Genomic DNA, 23,909 nt, shown 5'->3' with positions numbered 1-23,909 from the left:
TTTGATTCTCCATTCCCATTGCTACCCAATACATAAAGTGTCTCCGGAGAATTCTGGCTGATGGCTCTTCCTCCGTATTTCTCCTTCACCTTCTATTGTCCAATTTTTGACATAGAGTCTAGTAAGGACTTTACCTTGGTGTCATTTTGATCTTTTCACTTAAAATTACTCCAGGTATTCCTGTTGCCAGAAACTCTTCCCTTAACCAAAGGGCCTCTTATTCTACTTGATTTGGGACCATCCAGCTCTTACTGTATTTGGCAGTACTTCAAGCCAGCCCCCATATAAATTGTCTTCTCTTTGGCCTCTATATCGGGGGTCCCCAACACCCAGGCCACAGACGGGTACCAGTCCGTGGCTTGTTGGGAACCAGGCCACATAGTAGGAGGTGAGCCGTAGGCGAGGAGCGAAGCTTCATCTGCCACTCCCCATTGCTCACATTACCACCTGAACCATCCCCCCCCCACCACCCCCCAATCCGTGGAAAAACTGTCTTTCAAGAAACCGATCCCTGGTGCCAAAAAAGGTTGGGGACCTCTGCTTTATATCACTAAATATGCCATTTAATTTGCCTAGAATGTTGTCCCCAATTTGCAGTGTCAAATCATCTGCCTCACTCATTAAAAACCTTCTCAAGGCCAATGATCCTAATTATACAGTGAAACCTCTTCATCCAGCCTTTTCACCACTCTAAACACTTAAGCACTTAACGCAAACATCTATACTTGGCTTTATAAATGTTTTCTACATATACATAATTTTCTTTGGTTCTTGTATCTCTCCCCTTAAGCCAAACGACTGACTTCAGGAAACTTATCTTTTATTTTCCTTGAAACTCTTCACTGCATCCAGCAAAGGGTTCAGCATTTAGAAGATACCTAACAAATATGTTGCCTAAGAAAATCAGCACTAGACCTGGATAAACTATTGCTCTCTGTGCTTCAGATTTTTTGCAGTTTACAAAAAAGAATACTGTGAAGGTAATTTACCATTAGAAAAGTGTTTTGAAATCCTTGAACAGAGAATACTCTTTAGCAATTGCATGAAATACTGCTGCAATTACAATGATTTCTGGATGCCACTCTGCTACAAATCTGCCACCTCAGAACAAAAGAAAATGCTGCTTGAAGAAAACTGGTTAACAAAGTGCTGTGCAAGGCCAAATGCCACCTCCTCCACCCTACATCAAAAGTAGACTTTGCTTTAGTTTCCTGATACTAAAAAAAAATAATTTAAAGAAAATTTTAGCTGAGGGAAAACTCTTTGAAAAAAACAAAAGGATTCTCTACAAAGAACAGCTTGGTTCCAGCCTGGAATGCCTCTTTTCTTTTTTTCTAGCTAGTCTGATAGAATTTAAAAATTTCTAACAGGTGGACTTTCTATTGTAAATCAGTTTAAATAAGTGGTCATTTAACACTATAAAAGTCTGTAAATATTTTTTGAATGAGTAGCTAGGAAAACATTGTACTAATCTAATGATAAGGGTATAATTAGAAGATTTCAATATTAAATGCTAACTCAAAATTGAGCAAATGATACAATCAATTCATTACAATTAAAAAAAGACCTGAGTCTTGAAAGATTTTATAAAGAATACTTTAAATAATTAATATGATGGTTTAATAATCAAAAAATGTTAACAAATTCTTGAAAAAACTACTGATTTTTATTATTTAAAACAATTCTAATGCCCTGTAATACAAATGTTTGGATAATACCTCTGAATTGCTCTTATTCTCAAATTGCTTTTTTCTTTCTAGAAGGTTCCATATATTTCACTTTTCCCCAGATTAACTCCTTCTCATCTTTCTGATCTCAGCCTATTGTCACTTTCTCAAATTGACATTTTTCTTAGCCCCCAAATATAACCATTTTCTTCCTGATATCATCTTCCATTTCATCTTTGTATATTCTTTCAAAACACTTATTAATAGCAATTTATAATTCTATATTTATTTTGTATTTATTTCCTTATTGACTTTCTCTCCAACTTAATTTCCGTGAAGTTAAGGTATCTGTCTTTTTTTTTTTTTTTTGACATTCTATACCAGCATCTAGCACAAGGCTCCAGTCTTAGTATGTGATCAGTAAATACTTGTTGAATGAACTAAAAAATAAAAAAGTGATAATCCCTCATCATGTTATCCGATATTTCCAAAACACTAATTCATTTTGAGAGATAAAAATGTAAATTGAAAAGAGAACTATCTTATGATCCAGCAGTTCCGCCTTTGGAGTACATCCAAAAGAAACAAAAACACTAACTCAAAAAGATATCTGTATCCCTGTGTTCATAGCAGCATTATTTACAATAGCCAAGATGTGGAAAAAACCTAAGTGTGCATAGGTTTTTCCATAGATGCATAAATGCTTCAAGAAATTGTGATATAGATATATATAACCCAGCCATAAAAAATTGAAAAAAAAAATCATAGCATTTGTGACAACATGGATGGACCTTGAAGGCATTATGCTAAATGAAATAAGTCAGACAGAGAAGGACAAATATTGTATGATCTCACTTATATGTGGAATCTAAAAAAAGAACAAACTCATAGAAAAAGAGATCAGACCTGTGGTTACCAGAGGTGGAGGGTGGGGGGAAGGGGAATTGGAGAAAGATGATCAAAAGATACAAACTTCCTGTTGTAAGATACATAAGTACTAGAGATGCAATGTACAATATGATGACTATAGCTACCACTGCTATACAATATATAGGAAGATTGTTAAGAGAGTAAACCTTGAGTTCTTAACACATGAAGAATTTTTCCCCCTTTTTTCTCTTCTTTTTTCTTTTCTTTTTATTGTATCTATGTGAGAAGATGGATGTTAGCTGCACCTATTGTGGTAGTCATTTCACAATGTATAAATCAAAGTATCATGCCTTAAACTTATAGAGTGAGGTATGCCAATTATTGTTCAATAACGCTGAAAAAAATGTATAATTTGAACTCTGTTTCTGACTTAGGAAGGATTATTGGGGCCTTAAGATACTCTCCAATGACTTCTCCAGAGAAGACATACAGATGGCCAACAAACACATGAAAAGATGCTCAACATCACTCATCATCAGAGAAATGCAAGTCAAAGCCACAATGAGGTATCACCTCACACCAATCAGAATGGCCATCATCACAAAATCTGGAAACAGCAAATGTTGGAGAGGGTGTGGAGAAAAGGGAACTCTCCTGCACTGTTGGTGGGAATGTACGTTGGTACAGCCACTATGGAAAACAGTTTGGAGCATCCTTAAAAAACTACAAATAGAACTACCATATGATCCAGTCATCCCACTCCTGGGCATATACCCAAAGAAAACCATAATCCCAAAAGAAACATGTACCATAATGTTTATTGCAGCACTATTTACAATAGCCAGGACATGGAAGCAACCTAAATGCCCATCAACAAACGAATGGATAAAGAAGATGTGGCATATATATACAATGGAATATTACTCAGCTATAAAAAGGAATGAGATGGAGCTATATGTAATGAGGTGGATAGAACTACAGTCTGTCCATACAGAGTGAAGTAAGTCAGAAAGAGAAGGACAAATATTGTATGCTAACTCACATATACGGAATCTAAAAATGGTACTGATGAACTCAGTGACAAGAACAAGGATGCAGATGCAGAGAATGGACTGGAGAACTCGAGGTTTGGGAGAGGGTGGGGGGTGAAGGGGAAACTGAGACGAAGCAAGAGAGTAGTACAGACATATATATACTACCAACTGTAAAATAGATAGCCAGTGGGAAGTTGTTGTATAACAAAGGGAGTCCAACTCGAGGATGGAAGATGCCTTAGAGGAGTGGGACGGGGAGGGTGGGGGGGACTCGAGGGAGGGTGGGGGGGGAGTCAAGGGAGGGAGGGAATACGGGGATATGTGTATAAAAACAGATGATTGAACTTGGTGTACCCCCCAAAAAATAATAAATAAATAAAATTAAAAAAAAAAAGATACTCTCCAATGAATGGTATCAATTAGATGGGCAACCTGTTTTACTTTCCCTTCTCATTCTTTTCAAGCCTGTCATAAATTGCATCATAAATTGGTTTATAGGGTGACAATTTTAGGTATGGATTTTTTAGATAAACCTTCAGAAGCTAGGTTTTATTTATCACAAAAATATTCCTCTGGGAACAGGTAATGCAGTATTCTTACTGACGATTTCCTACCCTCCTCCTGGGTACTCCTGGAAACATAGGAAAAATGAATTTCAAGGTTGAGTGAAGCCACTACAGTGCTATCCAGGCATTGCATCTAGTGGTTTGCACTTTTGTAATTGGCACGTATAGCAGTTGCTATGTTGTTCCCAGAGTTAAGTAATCAGTAATATTCTGGGAAGCTTCAATATCATGCAACTCAGTTCTGTCAGTCTAGTGTATACCAGTTCAGTTCAACCTTTCAAGTTTAGCCTATTTTTTTCTCTCCTCTAATATCTGCCTCACCTTTACTAGGATTAAAAAACAAGCAGGGAAAATAAATACATGTATTTTCTAGTTTCCTACCCTGTCTCCTCACTTTTCTGTTTTATTTTGATAACATTTTTATTTAGAAGCTTGTGGGATCAAAACATTTGCAAAAATGGCTAGGATTTACCATATATAATACACGTTGACATTTAGCAAGTAGTAAGATAGTTTTTTTTTTTTTAATCATCAGGATTATAACATTATACACACACACACAAAGGAAATAGATATTATTCATTATTTTGTTACATTGGGTAATGGGAAGTCCTTTCACTTAATATACTTGGTAATCATCAACAACATTTTCTAGATTCCTGACAGAAATTCTTTACATCATGCATGAAGAGATTAGGAAATATAATTTAAGCCTTAAAACATAATTTTAGTTGACAGAGATCCCTGTAATGATTAATATAAGAAATGATTGAAAAGTATTTAATATAAGAAGTAATGAATACTATCTTCTTAAAATAAAAGAGTACCCAAACTAGACAGTTATGGTACTTAACCCTAAGACAGTTTCAATTAATGAAACATATAGTTTGATATCTGTAAGGATTTCACTCAGTTTACAAACACATGTTCTAACTTGATCACTTTTTTTTTCTTAAAATTAATTTAATTGGTACATTTATAAGACAAAATTCTAGTCTCCTTATATGTACTATAGAGCTGTGCTGTCTAATACTGGAGCCCCTAGCCACATATTACAATATACATTTTAATTAATAAAAATAAGTAAAATTTAAAATTCGGTTATTCTGTTGCATTAGCCACATTTCAGGTGCTTAATCGTGATATGTGGCTGGGGCAACCATTTTGGTGATATTGTATTTTTGTTATTGTTTAATATTTTTCATACAATTTTAAAGGTTACTTTCTATTTACAGTTATTACAAAATATTGGCTCTATTCCTCATGTTGTACAATACCACTTGAGCCTACCTTACACCTATTAGTTTGTACCTTCCACTCCCCCACCCTTATATGGCACCTCCCTCCCCTCCCCAACTGGTAACCACTAGTTCGTTCTCTATATCTGTGAATCTGCTTGTTTTTTGTTATATTCACTAGTTTTTTGTATTTTTTAGATTCCACATGTAAGTGATATCATATAGTATTTGTCTTTCTCTGTATGACATATTTTATTTAGCATAATGCCCTCCAAGTCTATCCATGTTGATGCAGATGACAAAATTTTGTTCTTTATTATTGCTGAGTAATATTCCATTGTATATGTATACCACTTTTTTATCCATTCATCTTTTGATGGACACTTAAGTTGCTTCCATATCTTGGCAACTGTAAATAATGCTGCTGTGAACATTGAGGTGCATGTATCTTTTCAAATCAGTGTTTTTGTTTTTGTTTGTTTGTTTTTGGATATGTACCCAGGAGTGGAATTGCTGGGTCATATAACAGTTCTATTTTTAGTTTTTTGAGAAACCTCCATATTGTTTTCCACAGTGGCTGTACCAATTTATATTCCTACCAACAGTGTACAAAGGGTTCCCCTTTCTCCACATCCTCACCAACATTTGTTATTTGTGTTCTTTTTGATGACAGCCATTCTGACAGGTGTGAGATGATATCTCATTGTGGTTTTGATTTGCATTTCCCTGATGATTAGTGATGTTGAGTATCTTTCCATGTGCCTGTTGGCCATCTGCATTTCCTCTTTGGAAAAATGTCTATTCAGTTCTTCTGCCCATTTTTTAATCAGGTTGTTTGGTTTTTTTGATGTTGAGCTGCATGAGCTATTTTCTTTATTTTGGATATTAATCCCATATCTGTCATATCATTTGCAAATATTTCTTCCCATTCTGTAGGTTGTCTTTTCATTTTGTTGATGGTTTCCTTTCCTGTGTAAAAGCTTTTAAGTGTAATTAAATCCCATTTGTTTATTTTTGCTTTCATTTCCTTTAGGAGATGGATCCAAAAAGTTATTGCTGTGATTAACATGAAAGAGCATCCTGCTTATGTTTTCCTTTGGGAGTTTTATGTTATTTGGTCTTACATTTAGGTCTTTAATCCATTTTGAGTTTATTTTTGTATATGGTGTTAGAGAATGTTGTTAATTTTACTGTTTTACATGTAGCAGTCCAGTTTTCCCAGCACCACTTACTGAAGAGACTGTCTTTTCTCCATTGTATATCTTGCCTTCTTTGTTGTAGATTAATTGACCATAAGTGTATGGGTTTATATCTGGGCTCTCTATCCTGTTCCATTTATCTATATGTCTCTTTTTGTGCCAGTACCACACTGTTTTGATGACTGTAGCTTTGTAATATAGTCTGAATTCAGGACGCATGATACCTCCAGCTCTGTTGTTTCTCAAGATTGTTTTGGTTATTCAAGGTCTTTTGTGTTTCCCTATAAATTTTAAAATTATTTCTTCCAGTTCTATGAAAAATGCCATTGGTATTTTGATAGGGATTGCATTGAATCTGTACATTGCCTTGGGTAGTATGGTGATTTTAACAACATTGATTCCTCCAGGCCAAGAACACCATATATCTTTCCATCTGTTTATGTCATCTTCATTTTCTTTCATGAGTGTCTTATACTTTTTGGAATATAGGTCTTTTGCCTCCTTAGGTGGGTTTATTCCTAGGTATTTTACTCTTTTGGTGTGAAGGTAAATGGGATTGTTTCCTTAATTTCTCCCTATAATACTTTGTTGTTAATGATAGAAATGCAACAGATTTCTGTATGTTAATTTTGTATCCTGCAGCTGTACTGAATTCATTAATGAGCTCAAGTAGTTTTCTGCTAGCATCCTTAGGTGATACTATGTGTTATGTGAACATTTTCATCATCACAGAAACTTCTGTTAGAAAGTGATGCTATAGAGTTGATTTGGTGTTAACCTAGGCATATGAACAATACACTTTAATTCATGTTTATAGATATTAATAACAAGGTAAGATTTTTCTGATGTATTGCTATTTGGATTTGCACTCAATTCCAGTGTGGAGGAAGGGTTACCCTCACACCACCAAACAACTCAATTCTGAGACTGTTTACCCAGAGATAGCATCACATTCTGCAGCTTAGGGCTTAGTCCCACCAGACTGCCCCCCCCCCCCCCGCACATTTGTGCGCGTGTGCGCACACACACACACATGCTTGAGACACTGCTTGCAAATCCAGGTTGTTATCTGTCCTTCTGACTGGCTATAAAGCTGAGGTTCCTACAACCCCCTCCTTGGGTTTGATTAATTTGCCAGAGTGGCTCACAGAACTCAGAGAAACATTGTAGTTACTAAATCACTGATTTGTTATGGTTTATTATAAAAGGATATAATTTAGAAACAGCCAGATGGAAGAAAGGAGTACAGCAAGGTAAGAGAAAGACCACGAAGCTTCCATGCTCTGTCCACCACTCTTCTCAAATCTCCACGTGTTCACTAAGTGGAAGCTCTCTGGGCTCAGTCTTTTTGGGTTTTTGTGGAGGCTTCATTATATAGGCATGAATGGTTAAATCATTGGCTATTGGTAATTGATTTAACCTCCAGCCCCTCTCCCCTCCCAAGAAATCAGAGGGTGGTACTGAAAGTTCCACCCCTCTATTCATAGTTGGTTCCCCTAGCAACCAGCCTTCATCCTTAGGTGCTTTCCAAAAGTCATTTTGTTAACATAAACCCAGTTGTTGCAGAAAGGGACTTGTTATGAATAATAAGACACCCATTTCACTTTTATGGCTCTGAAGGGATTTTAGGAACTGAGGACAAGAGATTAAATATTATAACAAAAGATTCTCCATTGCTATTATTACTCAGGAAATTTTAAGGATTTTGAGAGCTGTGAGGCAGGAACTGTAGATGAAGATCAAATATATATTTTTTATAAGTCACAATATTACAATTGTAGAGTATAGAATACACAACTTTCCATTACTTGGGAACATAATTTAACTTTACAAGTAAAGTTTTACACAAGCTCTTAATTAGTCATCAAATTTTATTATATATACCTGAGAGTCTTGACAAAATATATTCACTCTTATAAGTACATTGATTCTTTCCTCTAAAGGAGGTTTAAGAAACTAGTTGTGATCCATCAAAAAAGGTATTGTATCCATTTTTAGGTCCTGTGTGTACCCACCAAGGACAGCATCTCAGGTAACCAGAACCTTCAAGATAACTAGTAAATCTCAAATTGGAAGTCTGCCCAAGCTTAACAGTCCAAAGCCTAACAGTCCAAAGCTTTCAGCTATGAGTAACACAGTGTCAAACACATTAATTTGGGTGATTTTACAGAATTGTAGGCATAAAACCATAGTGATAAATATACCAGTGGTATACTAATGAATTAGTAATATGGATCTGAAAAACAAAAGTGTACTTAAAAACAGAATAAGTATCTATTCTGGAAATCTGAAAGTAAAATAGTTGAAAACCTTTCTTTGCCCATGCAGAAAGATAGATGGCCAGCTTTCAAAATGCGTCATGAAATAGCTTTATCTTGGTGAATTAGCTACAATATGATCTATGCTCCTTGGTTTACAGCATATAAATGTTTAGAATCACTATAGAAACATTTAAAATCATGAAGGCTAAGTTTGCTAAGTCAACTCACAAGTGGTTGATAGCACTGAAGGGGAACAGAATTTTGCCACTCCAAAATATACCACTTTGGCATGAGGATTTTTTAATGCAAGTTCCCGGACGCACAGTGAGGCCAAACAAACTGAAACGTCAGAGTTTGGAGCAGAAAAAGGTTTATTGCAGGGCCACTCAAGGAGACAGGCAAGGAGACAGGCGGCTCATGCCCTGAAAAGCCTCGAGCTCTCCGAAGGGTTTTGGCAAAGCATTTTTAAAGGCCGGGAGAGGGGGATTCACAGGGTACATGACCAGCTTGTGCACAATTCTCTGACTGGCTGATGGTGAGGCGGCAGGGTGGTGTCACAGGGGTTAACATTATCAGTCCTTAGGCTCCAGGAGGCCTGGAGCTATGTGCTAATGGTCATCAAGCAGTTCTTCCATTTGGTGATTGGGGTGGGGGGGGTGCGGTTTCACACCTGAAAAACAACTCAGGAAATTTGCATCAAATACTATTATCTAGGTACTTCAGAGAGGAGATAAAGCAGAGGATACGGGGGAAGGCCCCATAGGGTCCTGCTCCCTTACAGATTATTTTGAGCTAAAGACAATGAAAACCCCGCACGGATTCAGGAAAAATCCTTTACCTCCCCCTCCTCAACTGCCTAAATTTGCATTGGAAAGAGGGCCTATACCAGGAAGAGAGCTATTATTAGAAATACCTTTTTACTTAAGAAACTTATCTGCATGACAGGGCAACCTTTGTTTTCCAAACATCTCCTCTGACTTCCTGTGAATGGCCTTCTTTTCCTTTATATCCCCAGACCCCACTCCTTTCTTTAGCTCAGGATGTTATATAAGGTTCAGTTGGGTCTCTTATTTTTATGGGACTCCCATATATATGAAATTAAATTTGTTTTTTTTCCTGTTAATAACATTTTAATTGTTTTGTTGCAGAAAACTGATCCCTCGAGAGACCAAGCACCACACTCAGAGGGTTGGAGAACTCAGGTTTATTGAGCCGGTGGACCCAGACAAGGTAACGCTCCAAAATTCTGGGCCCCATTTCAGGAGAATCTTTTCCTTATATAGGTTAAGGCATATAGCTATAATTGGCACAGACTGATTGGTTGGTTTAAACAAGGCTCTAGTTGAGTTTGGCACAAACTGATTGGTTACACAATTACTATAGGTTATGGGCAGTTACAGAGCGTGGGAGTTGCTATGGGTTACATGCAAAGAGGGGGTGGGTTTCCAAACAGAAACTTGCAGGAGCAGGACATTCCATACTTATCAAAACATCTTAAGATTACAGTTGATTACTAGGTCATCTTGTTCTTATCGATGCACGGCAAGCAGATTTTACAGAAACAGAGCTAGCATAAAGTTATTTCTAGCTGAGCACAAACTTCTAATTTTCCTCTTCACTTTGACCAGCCACAGAACCTGGAAAGCTAGAAAGAAAAATTTTCCTCTCCAACAATATGAGAAAATAAAAATCTGTCCAGTGAAACAGAGATTTGCACCAAAGAATAAGCTTAGCAAATTCCCTTTCTTAAGATGGAAGGCAAATTGTCTGAAGGTTACTTAATCAACACAAGGTCAAGTTCAAGAGAAGATAGTGGCTTCACACAGGCATTTGATGACATCAGACTCTGATAGATTAATATGCACATCTTTAGCCAGGCCAGTTGGGATTCTGTATCCACTTACTGGGTAGGGTGAGGGTGGACAGGGAGGAGCATCTCCCTGTGCTTTGATAGACACTGTGACCATCTGATTCTTGTCAGAATTCTCTGCCTTTTGAGTGACATAGTCTTTCTTCTGTGCAAGTAACTTCCTGTTATTTTGGTTTTCACCAGAAACACATTTTCTTTCTTTCATAGAACTTTTTCTATCTCTAATTTGTTTTATTTTATGTTGCCTTTATGCTACCTCTCAGAATAAACAAATGTGTGGTTGCTTATAAAACTCCTCCCTTTCTGCTCTACATACACATATATCCAAATAAATTCTACAGTGGAAAGTATAATAAAAGTGTCAATGTCACCCAAAAGAGGGATGTATTTATAAAATCAATATCAAATTATAAAATAGACACTTCTGAAAAATGTCCTTGAGACCTGGTATTTAAACTGAGATCAGTAGTTTGTGTTTCTTAATAAGTCAAATATAAAACTACTTTACTGTTTAGTCCATCAACTCCATAATTAATTAACATTTGTGAATATTTTATTTATGCATATATTTTTTGAAACACATACTTCTTCTCACCAAGGAGTTTATGTTTGAAGATAAACATGTCATGATTAATGAGGGATGTTTATTGGACTGAGCACTGGATTGGAAGCAAGGGCTTTTGTTTCATTAGATGTAAAATGAGGAAATTGGGCTTTATTATTCTTGTCACAGCTTCTAACATTATGATGTTATAAGCTTAATAAGAAAATGAGACACTCAGAAAACACAGCGTTAGAAAATCAAATCAAAGTCAAATCAATAAAATGAGTGTTATATTGTACCATCACATAATTCTGTTCCATCTTGAGGATTTTAGTCTTTGTAGTATCTTCTAAGTAAATCCTAATGAGTAAATAATCTGACTCCCTTGAGAGCTAGGTGTTCTGTTCAGTGTGTTAATCTTCTTTCAGAACTCTAGGGAATCATTTATTAAGGAAAGTAATGTTCTAGGAGGGTAAATGGTATTCTAGTGGCCTTAATTTGTACAATCAAATTTCTTTAAGTGTGGAGAAGTGTCATTAAGGCTTACGAAAACAATCAGCAAGAATATTCAATGAGGAAAGCATTTTTTTTTCTTAAAAGAATATATAGAAAAACTGTTGATAAAACAAAATAGCTGGAAAATTTATTTTAGAAAATCTAAGCCTTTTGATTAGAACTTTTGCAAATAAGAACACTGATGTGAAGGGAAACAGAATATGCCACCCACTTTGGCGTGGGGATTATTTTGAGCTGAAGGCAGTTGAGAGACTTGCGAGTTCAGGAAAAGGTTTTTAGCTCTCCTTTAACAGCCTAAAAGCATTTAAATAGGTGGCCTGTACCAGAAAGAGAACTATAACCAGCAATAATGTTACCGAGTCCAAGCTCGCACTGATCGCCGAACGACAGGCCATTGAATCGGAGACGAGGTGTTGAGGCAAGGAATACAAATTTATTCGGAAAGCCATCAATCCGTGAAGATGGCAGACTAGTGTCTTTAAAAAAACCGTCTTATTGGGGTCTGGATGCTAGTTTGTTTTATAGAACCAGAGAGGGAGGGGCTGTGAGAAAGTAAAGTTAAAGGGCCATCAGGCTTACAAAAGATCTCTGGGAGTAACCAGCCTCAGTGAAGGGGATACGTTAATTTCAGCCATTCACACAGGTGAGCAGGGCAGATTGTCCGCTGGTGGGCTGAACAGAGGCACTTTAGTTCAACATGCAGGCAGAGGGGCAGTGTTCCAGAGGCAGGCCATCATGTATGATTACAGTTACAAAAGCAACAAAAAGCAAAGGTTAAAGTCAAAGAAACAGATCTAACATGGAGTCCGATTTAGCTCCACGCAGTAACAATAACTTTTTTTTTTCTTTTAGAAATACTTACTTGCATGGCATGGCAAACATTTGTATACCAAACATTTACTCTTCTCATCTTCTTGTGAATTGTCTTCCTCTCCTTTGAAGTTCTAAAATCTTACCCCCTTCTCCTTAGCTTAGGATGGTATGTAAGCCTCAATTACCTGACTGCCTGGGGGTCTTATGTCTTTGTGGGGCTCCCATAGGTACATAATTAAATTTATTTTTCTCCTGTTAATGTTTCTTATGTCAATTTCATTATTAGGCCAGCCAATGAACCTAGAAGGGAAGAAGGGAAAATTTTTCCTCCCCAACACATGTTATAAAATCCACAATAGCATTTTGGTGCAAGGGGAGTTAGTCTGGAAAATAACTCCTTTCACAGTTTGATGGTTCTCCTAGCTCAGCTCTAGAAACAATTTCAAAATTCTTCTCTAACTGACTGTACCAAATCCTTATCCTGGTGGAAAATTTGACTGACCTATGAATTGAACTAATATTTACACATGATTTGAATGGGCAAATGACTATTGAATCTGCTGGCTTTCCCTTCTTCATCTTTCAGATGAAGAATTCTCCAAAACCTCCTAGTAGTTCTTACCATTCTCTTTGTTGTTACAAAAGCCTTTCTTGGTCACAATGTTTCTTTATTAAAGGGCTGTGACTTTGACTTAAAAAGTCTTAAAAGGCACGTGAAGGCATCTAGAAGCAACTGGTACCTTAATAACATAATTATTTGTGTGAAATTAGGACTGAAGAGCATCCCTGAAAAGTGTACTTTAAAACCCTCCTCTTCAGCCTTTTCTTACTAAGGACTGCTTATTGTGGAATGTGGGTTGTTATGGTGAGTGAATGAGGTAGGATTTGAAGATTTTCAAGGCACTGTTAGTAGCTAAGAGCACTGACTTCTGACTTCAGAGCCAAGTTTCCTGAGTTTGAATCCAGGCTTAGCCATTTACTAGCTGTGTGACATTTATCAAATCACTTAATTTGCCTGTGCCCCAGTTTTCTCATCTGTAAAATGAATGTTAACAGTATTACCTCAAAGGATTATTGTAAGAATTAAATGAGTTACTATTTGTAAAACATTTAGAATAGTGTTTGGCATATAGTTATGTATAAGTACATATTAAATATTGATAAAAACTAAAAATTGGAAAAAATATACAAAGATTTCCTTCTCTGAATATAACTTGAAATGGAGCATAGCTTGATTTCATGGTCCTTGAGAGCATTATGAGAGCAATAAAGCATCCTAAAATGCAGTGTGCCTAATGTTCTTTGTTTTTTTATTGGATATCATAGAACATTAAATGATGATGACAAGATGGGGACTGAGGAACTGATTTGGTCTTATTAAAAATTTATATCTTAGATTAGATAATATTTTTACAGAGAAAATAAATTTCACTCCTACATTTACAAGTTATCACAAAGCATAAATTAATGGAGTCCAAATTAATGAGGTTTAGCTGAAATGTTTTAAGCTAGCAAGAGCTGACACATTAAATTGAAATTATACATAAAATTAAAGCACGCAGAACTCATTTGGGAAATGATTCATTCTTTTTTGTATTGCCAAGGTTCTATTTAGCACATCAAAGAAGACTTTGCCAATTATTAGCTGTGTGACTTCGGGAGAATTACTCAGATTATCTAAAGTCTTTTCTTCATCAGTAAAATGGAGTTGACAACAACTCCAGAACTTGTCCCTCAGTCCCCACCACATCCCACATCTCTCAGAGGGCAATTAGGAACATAAAACAGTTTTGTATACAGTAGAGCTATATGCATTAAATTGAGTATGTGTCTTAGTTTGGGTCTTCCTAAGAGCAAAGCATGCAGCAATTTGAGGGAATAGAATATTTATTTGACAGGTTATCCATGGAAGGATAAAGGAGAGAACAGGGAACGTCAGACTGGAAAACCAATAAGGAGCTGGTTTTCCCCATGAACAAATATGCTGTCTCCCTGTTACCTTATGAGGAATTATATAGAATTCCTCTCCTATGGCTTCCCCCATAGGAGAGGAGCCTAGAGCATTTCACTACAGACTCCCATCCTCCACTGATTGTTGTTTTTCCTTGAGAGCACTAAAACCCTGGTTGGACTTATTAACCAGGAGGAGGCCTTCAGGCAGAAAAGCCTAGAGGCAATGATGCCCTTGAATTGGCATCCTGGAAAGTCCACTATACCTTTAGGTGAGGTGAGAGGTGAGCACAGGAGACTTGGTCCAGACAGTAACAGTATCTGCTGCAGTTGTGTATTACTATCCCCTTATGAGTGGAATTAAATTTGAGGTATTGCATAGGAGGTAATAATTCACTATGGTCCATCAATGCCTTTTTGTTTGCTGACTTGTAATGCAACAAAGTGCTTACCAACTCTATTCTTCAGAGCAATACTTACCTGAAAATCAAATAATTTTTTTTTGGGGGGGGGTACACCAAGTTCAATCATCTGTTTTTATACACATAACCCGTATTCCCTCCCTTCCTTGACTCCCCCCTCCTCGAGTCCCCCCCACCCTCCCCGCCCCGGTCCACTAAGGCATCTTCCATCCTCGAGCTGGACTCCCTTTGTTATACAACAACTTCCCACTGACTATTTTACAGTTGGTAGTATATATATGTCTGTGCTACTCTCTCGCTTTGTCTCACTTTCCCCTTCACCCTCTGCCCCCTCCCATACCTCGAGTTTTCCAGTCCATTCTCTGTATCTGCATCCTTGTTCTTGTCACTGAATTCATCAGTACCATTTTTAGATTCCATATATGTGAGTTAGCATATAATATTTGTCCTTCTCTTTCTGACTTACTTCACTCTGTATGACAGATTGTAGTTCTGTCCACCTCATTACATATAGCTCCATCTCATCCCTTTTTATAGCTGAGTAATATTCCACTGTGTATATATGCCACATCTTCTGTATCCATTCATTTGTTGATGGGCATTTAGGTTGCTTCCATGTCCTGGCTATTGTAAATAGTGCTGCAATAAACATTATGGTACATGTTTCTTTTGGGATTATGGTTTTCTTTGGGTATATGCCCAGGAGTGGGATTACTGGATCATATGGTAGTTCTATTTGTAGTTTTTTAAGGAACCTCCAAATTGTTTTCCATAGTGGCTGTACCAACTTACAGTCCCACCAACAGTGCAGGAGAGTTCCCTTTTCTCCACACCCTCTCCAACATTTGTTGTTTCCAGATTTTGTGATGATGGCCATTCTGATCGGTGTGAGGTGATCCCTCATTGTGGCTTTGACTTGCATTTCTCTGACGATTAGTGATGTTGAGCATCTTTTCATGGTTTGTTGGCCATCTGTATGTCTTCTTTGGAGAAATGTCTATTTAGGTCTTCTGCCCATTTGTGGATTGGGTTATTTGCTTTTTTGGTATTAAGTTTCATGAGCTGCTTGTATATTTTGGAGGTTAATCCTTTGTCCGTTGTTTCATAGGCAATTATTTTTTCCCATTCTGAGGGTTGCCTTTTAGTCTTGTTTATGGTTTCTTTCACTGTGCAAAAGCTTTTAAGTTTCATGAGGTCCCATTTGTTTATTCTTGATTTTATTTCCCTGATTCTAGGAGGTGGGTCAAAAAGGATCTTCCTTTGATGGATGTCATAGAGTGTTCTGCCTGTGTTTTCCTCTCGGAGTTTTATAGTGTCTGGCCTTACATGTAGGTCTTTAATCCATTTGGAGTTTATTTTTGTGCATGCTGTTAGGAAGTGTTCTAATTTCATTCTTTTACATGTTACTGTCCAATTTTCCCAGCACCACTTATTGAAGAGTCTGTCTTTTTTCCATTGTATACTCGTGCCTCCTTTGTCAAAGATAAGGTGCCCATATGTGTTTGGGCTTACTTTTGAGTTCTCTATTCTATTCCATTGATCTTCCTTTCTCTTTTTGTGCCAGTACCATACTGTCTTGATCACTATGGCCTTGTAGTATAGTTTGAAGTCAGGAAGGCTGATTCCACCAACTCCATTTTTCCTTCTCAAGATTGCTTTGGCTCTTCGGGGTCTTTTGCGTTTCCATACAAATCGTAAGATTTCTTGCTCTAGTTCTGTGAAAAAGGCCATTGGTAATTTGATCGGGATTGCATTGAATCTGTAAATTGCTTTGGGTAGTACAGTCATTTTCACGATGTTGATTCTTCCAATCCAGGAACATGGTATGTCCCTCCATCTCTTTGTGTCGTCTTTGATTTCTTTCATCAAAGTCTTAAAGTTTTCTGCATACAGATCTTTTGCCTCCTTAGGCAGGTTTATTCCTAGATATTTTATTCTTTTTGTTGCAATGGTGAATGGAAGAGTTTCCTTAATTTCTCTTTCTGCTCTTCCGTTGTTAGTGTATAGGAATGCAAGAGATTTCTGTGCATTCATTTTGTATCCTGCTACTTTACTAAACTCATCAATGAGTGCTAGCAGTTTTCTGGTAGTGTCTTTCGGGTTTTCTATATATAATATCATGTCATCTGCAAAGAGTGACAATTTTACTTCTTCTTTTCCAATTTGGATTCCTTTAATTTCTTTTTCTTCTCTGATTGCTATGGCTAAAACTTCCAAACCTATGTTGAATAATAGTGGTGAGAGTGGACACCCTTGTCTTGTTCCTGTTCTTAGAAGGAATTCTTCCAGTTTTTCCCCATTGAGAACGATGTTGGCTTTTGGTTTGTCATATATGGCTTATATTATGTTGAGGTAATTTCCTTCTATGCCCATTTTCTGGAGAGTTTTTGTCATAAATGGATGTTGAACTTTGTCAGAAGCTTTTTCTGCATCTATTGAAATTATCATATGGTTTTTATCCTTCAATTTGTTGATATGATGCATCACGTTGATTGATTTGCATATATTGAAGAATCCTTGCATCCCAGGGATAAACCCCACTTGATCATGGTGTATGATTTTTTTAATGTGCTGTTGGATTCTGTTAGCTAGTATTTTGTTGAGGATTTTTGCATCTAAATTCATCAGTGACATCGGTGTGTAGTTTTCTTTTTTTGTAACATCTTTGCCTGGTTTTGGTAACAGGGTGATGGTAGCCTCGTAGAATGAGTTTGGGAGTTTTCTGCCTTCTGCAATATTTTGGAAGAGTTTGAGAAGGATAGGTGTTAGCGCTTCTCGAAATGTTTCATAGAATTCGCCCGTGAACCCATCTGATCCTGGGCTTTTTTTGTGTTGGGAGATTTTTAATCACTGCCTCAATTTCCGTACTTGTGATTAGTCTGTTCATGGTTTCTATCTCTTCCTGGTTCAGTCTTGGAAGATTGTATTTTTCTAAGAATGTATCCATTTCTTCCAGGTTATCCCATTTATTGGCATATAGTTGCTTGTAGTAGTCTCTCATGATGTTTTGTATTTCTGAGGTGTCCGTTGTTACTTCTCCTTTTTCATTTCTAATTCTGTTGATTTGCATCTTCTCCCTTTTTTTCTGGATGGGTCTGGCTAATAGTTTATCAATTTTCTTAATCTTCTCAAAGAACCAGCTTTTAGTTTTATTAATTTTTGCTATGGTTTCCTTCCTTTCTTTTTCATTTATTTCTGCTCTGATCTTTATGATTTCTTTCCTTCTTCTCACTTTGGGGTTTCTTTGTTCTTCTTTCTCTAGTTGTTTGAGGTGTAAGGTTAGGTTGTTTATTCGATCATTTTCTTGTTTCTTAAGGTAGGACTGTATTGCTATAAACTTCCCTCTTACAACTGCTTTTGCTGTGTCCCCTAGGTTTTGGGTTGTTGTGTTTTCATTGTCATTTGTTTCTAGATATTTTTTGTTTTCCTCTTTGATTTCTTGAGTGATTCCTTGGTTGTTTAAGAGTGAATTGTTTAGCCTCCATGTGTTTGTATTTTTTGCAGTTTTTTTCCTGTAATTGATATCTAGTCTCATGGCATTGTGGTCTGAGAAGATGCTTGATATGATTTCAATTTTCTTGAATTTGCCGAGGTTTGATTTGTGGCCCAATATGTGATCTATCCTGGAAAATGTTCCTTGTGCACTTGAGAAGAAAGTGTAGTCTGTCGTTTTTGGATGGAATGTCCTATAAATATCAGTTAAGTCAAGATGGTCTAATGTGTCATTTAAAGCTTGTGTGTCTTTATTGATTTTCTGTTTGGATGATCTGTCCATTGATGTAAGTGGGGTGTTCAAGTCTCCCACTATTATTGTGTTACTGTCGATGTCCCCTTTTATAGCTGTTAGCATTTGCCTTATGTATTGAGGTGCTCCTCTATTGGGGGCATAGATATTTACCATTGTGATATGTTCTTCTTGAATGGATCCCTTGATCATTATGTCGTGTCCTTCCTTGTCTCTTTTAATAGTCTTTACTTTCAAGTCTAATTTGTCTGATATGAGTATTGCTACTCCAGCTTTCTTTTGACTTCCATTTGCATGGAATATCTTTTTCCATCCCTTTCCTTTCAGTCTATATGTGTCCCTTGGTCTGAAGTGGGTTTCTTGTAGGTAGCTTAAAGAAGGGTCTTGTTTTTGGATCCATTCAGCCAGTCTGTGTCTTTTGGTTGGAGCATTGAATCCATTTACATTTAAGGTGATTATTGACATGTGTATTCCTATTACCATTTTCTGAATTGTTTTGGGTTTGTATTTGTAGGTGTTTTCCTTTTCTTGTGTTTCCTACTTAGAGAAGTTCCTTTAGCAATTGTTGTAAGGCTTTTTTGGTGGTGCTGAATTCTCTTAACTTTTGCTTGTCTGGAAAGCTTTTGATTTCTCCCTCAAATCTGAATGAGATTCTTGCTGGGTAGAGTATTCTTGGCTGTAGGTTTCTCTCTTTCAGGACTTTCAGAATATCCTGCCATTCCCTTTTGGTCTGCAGTTTCTGTAGAAAGGTCAGCTGTTATCCTTATGGGTTTTCCCTTATATGTTGTTTGTTGCTTTTCTCTTTCTGCTTTTAATATTTTTCCTTTGTGTTTAATTGTCGTTAGTTTGATTAATATGTGTCTTGGTGTATTTCTCCTTGGGTTTATTCTGTATGGGACTCTCTGTGCTTCTTGGACTTGGTTAATTATTTCCTTTCCCATGTTGGGGAAGTTTTCCACTATAACCTCTTCAAATATTTTCTCAGACCCTTTCTTGTTTTCTTCTTCTTCTGGGATGCCTATAATTCGAATGTTGGTATGCTTAATGTTATCACTGAGGTCTCTGAGACTGTCTTCTATTCTTTTTATTCTTTTTTCTTTTTCCTGTTCTGTGGCAGTTATTTCCCCCATTCTATCTTCCAACTCACTTATTCGTTCTTCTGCCTCAGTCATTCTGCTGGTTATAGCATCTAGGGTATTTTTAATTTCAGTTATTTTGTTATCCATTGCTGTTTGTTTTTCTGAGTTCTTATGAACTGTTTCTTGTACTTTCTCTATTTTGTTATCGAGATTTTGTATCATTTTTACTATCATTACTCTAAATTCTTTTTCAGGCATTTTTCCTCTTTCCTCCTCATTTATTTGGTCTTGTGGGTTTTTTTCCTGCTCCTTTGCCTGCATGGTGTTTCTTTGTTTCCTCATGGTTGTCCAAGCTTTTGGGGTTGCTTGTCCTGGTGATAGAGGTGTTTATAGAAGACTGTCCAAGCCTCAGACTAATGTCCAAGTATTGGATTAAACGAATATTAAGTCTAGGAAACACATACATGTATAAGACACACAATTACTGAATCCATTAGGACATAAGGCTCTAGAAAGACCTGACAGAACCCCAGTGTGCTATCAGATATTCAAAGAGAAACCCAACAGAAATTGACAACTGAAACAGAACAAATCAGAGACAAAAGCAAAAGCAAACAAACAAACAAATAACACCCTACACATACAAACATCAATCCAGGGAGATTTTGTAAGCTAGGATCAAATATAGAAAAGAGCCAGAGTACCACCAGAGAGAATGGAGATTCTCAGAATGTAATTAGACAACTGTACTAAGAACTAAGATAAAGACAAAAGCCTAATATTAAATACCAAGGCAGTGCATCATCTGGAGAATAGAGCAAGGAGTCTGAGCAGACCGATAGTGTTGCTTATAAGTATGTTAAGATAAAATACACTTAAAATGGCTGGAAGAAAGGGGAACAGAAGAGCGTAATGTGGTTGGAAATATGCAAATAAAAAGAAAGGAATAGAAACGTATAAAAGATAGGGATGAAAGGAAAGTATGAGAGATATATTGTCCGTACTACCAAAAACTTAGCTAGATATAGAAGTATATAAAAAGGCAAAAAAAAAAAAAGAATAAAAAATATCATTAAAAAATTATGTTATAAAACTTGTAGATCCCTTAGGGCTAAGATCGTATTTAATAAAAATAAAAAAAAAAAAAGAGGGAGAGAAAAAGAAAAAAAAAAAAAATCCAGAACTGATCCCAGAATGGACCAGTTCAATAGGTATTGATACTACTATTTCTGTTTCCTTAGCGTCTCAGCTGTAAGTGTCCTTCTCCTTGCCTTGGGTTTTTTTACATTATTCTGTGACCAGCAGAGGTTCCTTTATTGTTCGTCTGTAAGCCTCGGTGTGTGGGGAGGGAGAGGGTACAATAGTGGCTCCTTCTCCTGGGAGTGAGTGAGCAGTGGCGCACTGTTGTTTCAGTCGGGCTTGGAGGTGCCTGTTGCAGAGGGACGCTGGTGGCTCAGGCTTAAACAGAAAGTCTTAGAGTTGGGCCTCTCTCAGGTTTTTTTTTTTGTTGCTGTTGTTGTTGTTTTTTTTTTTTTCTCTCAGCAGCCTCCCTGCTGCTGGCATTGCAAGGGGTTTTAATCTAGCCCCACCCAAGTGCCTGAGGGTGCTTGTTATCCCTGAGCGCCTTAGGTGGCCCACCAGCCTCTCTACACTGCCTGTTGCAGAGGCGCCAAAAGAGAGAGAGAGGCTATTCGCGTGGCTCCTCCCCCCCGCCCGTGAGCCTACAGCCTCCAGCCACCATCATGGCTGGGCAGCTTTCAGGGACGGGCACTCCTCTGCGCAGACCTCCTCCCTCCTGTGCTCTCGGTCCATCACCCTACCGTCAACAATGTTTCTAACCCTGAACCAGCTCTCCGGTTCCCACGCTCCTGCTCCCGGACCCTCCGTTCAGCCGCGGATCAGCGTCTCGTTCCGGGAACGCTGAGCTGTGCTGCGGACCCTCCGTATGTTTCTCACTCCCTCCCGTCTGCCACAGCTCCGCCGCTTCACCCTCTTTGAGCCTTCGTAGATGCCTCCCTACCGGCTATGTCGGGCTCCCCGTGGTCCTTTCTGGTGTCTGAGGCTGTCTGCTGGTGTTCAGCTGGTTCTCTGTGGGAATTACTGCATCCTTCCGTGCATTCCCAATGCATCTGTGGAGGGGGATGCACTCTACGTCCCTCTACTTCGCCGCCATCTTTTCTCCTCTCCCAAATAGTTTTTTAAAAATAACAAATACCATTTTAAAAGTTTCTTCAAGACATATGACAGTGATTAAGATCATAATGTTAGCTGCACCCAGTCAGTAATTTTTCCTTTGAAAAATTACCAGGTGCAGAGTCAAGATGGAGGCATGGGAAGACCCGGAGATCGCATCTCCCCACAAATAGATCAGTTGCTGGAGGGCAGCGGAGGACCTGAGGCCCAAGCAGACCACAGGAACCCCAGAGCAACTGGGTAGGACCTGGGGGAAGTCAGGGGGGTGGGGAAGGGGAAGCCAGACGGGACAGGTGCCCCTGGGGGGTGGCTAGGTGAGGGAGGAGGTTCCCACCTGGAGGGACAGTTGGGGGCTGGGGAGATTGAGAAACTGCAGCTGGGTTTCTCCCACCCAGGAGGCCAGGAGGCCTGCTGAGCTCCCCAGTTTGGGGGCCTGCTGGGTTCCCCAGTGGGGGTCCTCCACCTTCCAAGGCCCCCTCTGGGCTGCCTGGGTCCTGGGGGTGTGGGAAGGAGGGAGGAGGGGTGAGGAGGTGGTGAGGCAGACAAGTGGGAGTGGGGGCTTTGAGATTGGGGGACAGGGAGGTGACAGGGCGTTTTGCTTACCCTCTTGGCCTGAGCGGCCGACTGGGCTCCCGGGCCTGGTCCTTCACTTTCTGGGCCCCCCGCGGGCACCAGGGTCCTGGGGGTGTGGGGGGGGGGTGGGAGAGAACAGACAGTGGAGGTAGGAAGGGATCTCTCCAGGTCAGAAGCATAGAGTAGGTGCCGCCGGGTATTTCTTCTGTGCAGGTCCTCCACCTTCCAAGGCTCCTCCCGGCCGTTCGTCCTAGAAGTACAGGAGGGAAGCAGTAGGGGGAAAAGAAGAGAGGCGGAAGGGGGGAGGGACCCTCTGGGATCAGAGGATCGGGGGAGGAGTGGAAGGCATTTGCACTGCCCACTGGCCCGGGAAGCCTGCTGGGCTCCCGGACCTGGTCTCCAACTCTCCAGGGTCCCCTCCCAGATGCGTAGGTCCTGGGGACGTTGGAGCGTGGCAGGGGAAGAGGAAGAGAGGCAGACTGGTGGTGGGACATTCCAGGAGCAGTGGACCAGGGGAGGTGCAGAGGACCTTTCCCCTGCCCACTTGGGCCCAGCGGGCCTGCTGGGCTCCTGAGTCTGGTTCCTCCATCTCTCCGGCTGAGTGGGTCATACAGGCGTCAGAGGGAGGGAGGAGAGAAGAGGAAGAGAGGCAGACAGAGGTAGGAGGGACTTTGTAGGACGGGAGGATCAGGGGGGATGCTGTGGGAAATCTCCCTACCCACTTGGCACCGGGAGGTCTGTTGTGTCCCCAGGCCTGGTCTTCGGTCCTCCAGGGGCCCCTCCTAGCTCTTACTGGTCCTAGGGGTGTAGAAGGGAAGCAGGGGAGAAGAGGAGAGGCAGGCAGGGGAGGGGGGCCTTCTGGGATTGGAGGATCAAGGGAGGCGGAGAAGGTATTTCCCTTGCCCACTAGCTCTGGGAAGCCTGCTAGGCTCACGGACCTAGTCTTTCACACTCCAGGGCCCCCTCCAGCTGCTTGGGACCTAGGAGAGTGGAGGCTACGGGGGAGAGGAAGAGAGGCAGACAGGGACCCTATGAGACTGGGAGATCTGGGGAAGTGCTGCAGGCGTTACCCTAGCCCAATTGACCCTGGGAAGCCTGTTGGGCGTCAGAGTCTGGTCTCCTGCCTTCCAGTGCCCCCTGCAGCTGTGAGGGTCCTAGGGGAATAGGAGAGAGGGGGTGAGGAAGAAGAGAACCCAAGAGGGAGGGACCTTCCGAGACTGGAGGACTAGGGGAGGCACCTAGCATTTCTCTCACCAACTCTGGCCAAGGGAGCCCACTGGGTACCTTGACCTGGTCCTTTGCCCCCAGGACCAGAGGCATTCCTGGGACTTTCTGCCTCATTGGGGCTAAGCCCCATTCCCCACCACCC

This window comes from Hippopotamus amphibius, chromosome X (genome assembly GCF_030028045.1).
Source record: "Hippopotamus amphibius kiboko isolate mHipAmp2 chromosome X, mHipAmp2.hap2, whole genome shotgun sequence".
Classification (NCBI taxonomy): Eukaryota; Metazoa; Chordata; class Mammalia; order Artiodactyla; family Hippopotamidae; genus Hippopotamus; species Hippopotamus amphibius.
Note: the sequence above shows the minus strand (reverse complement) of the source record.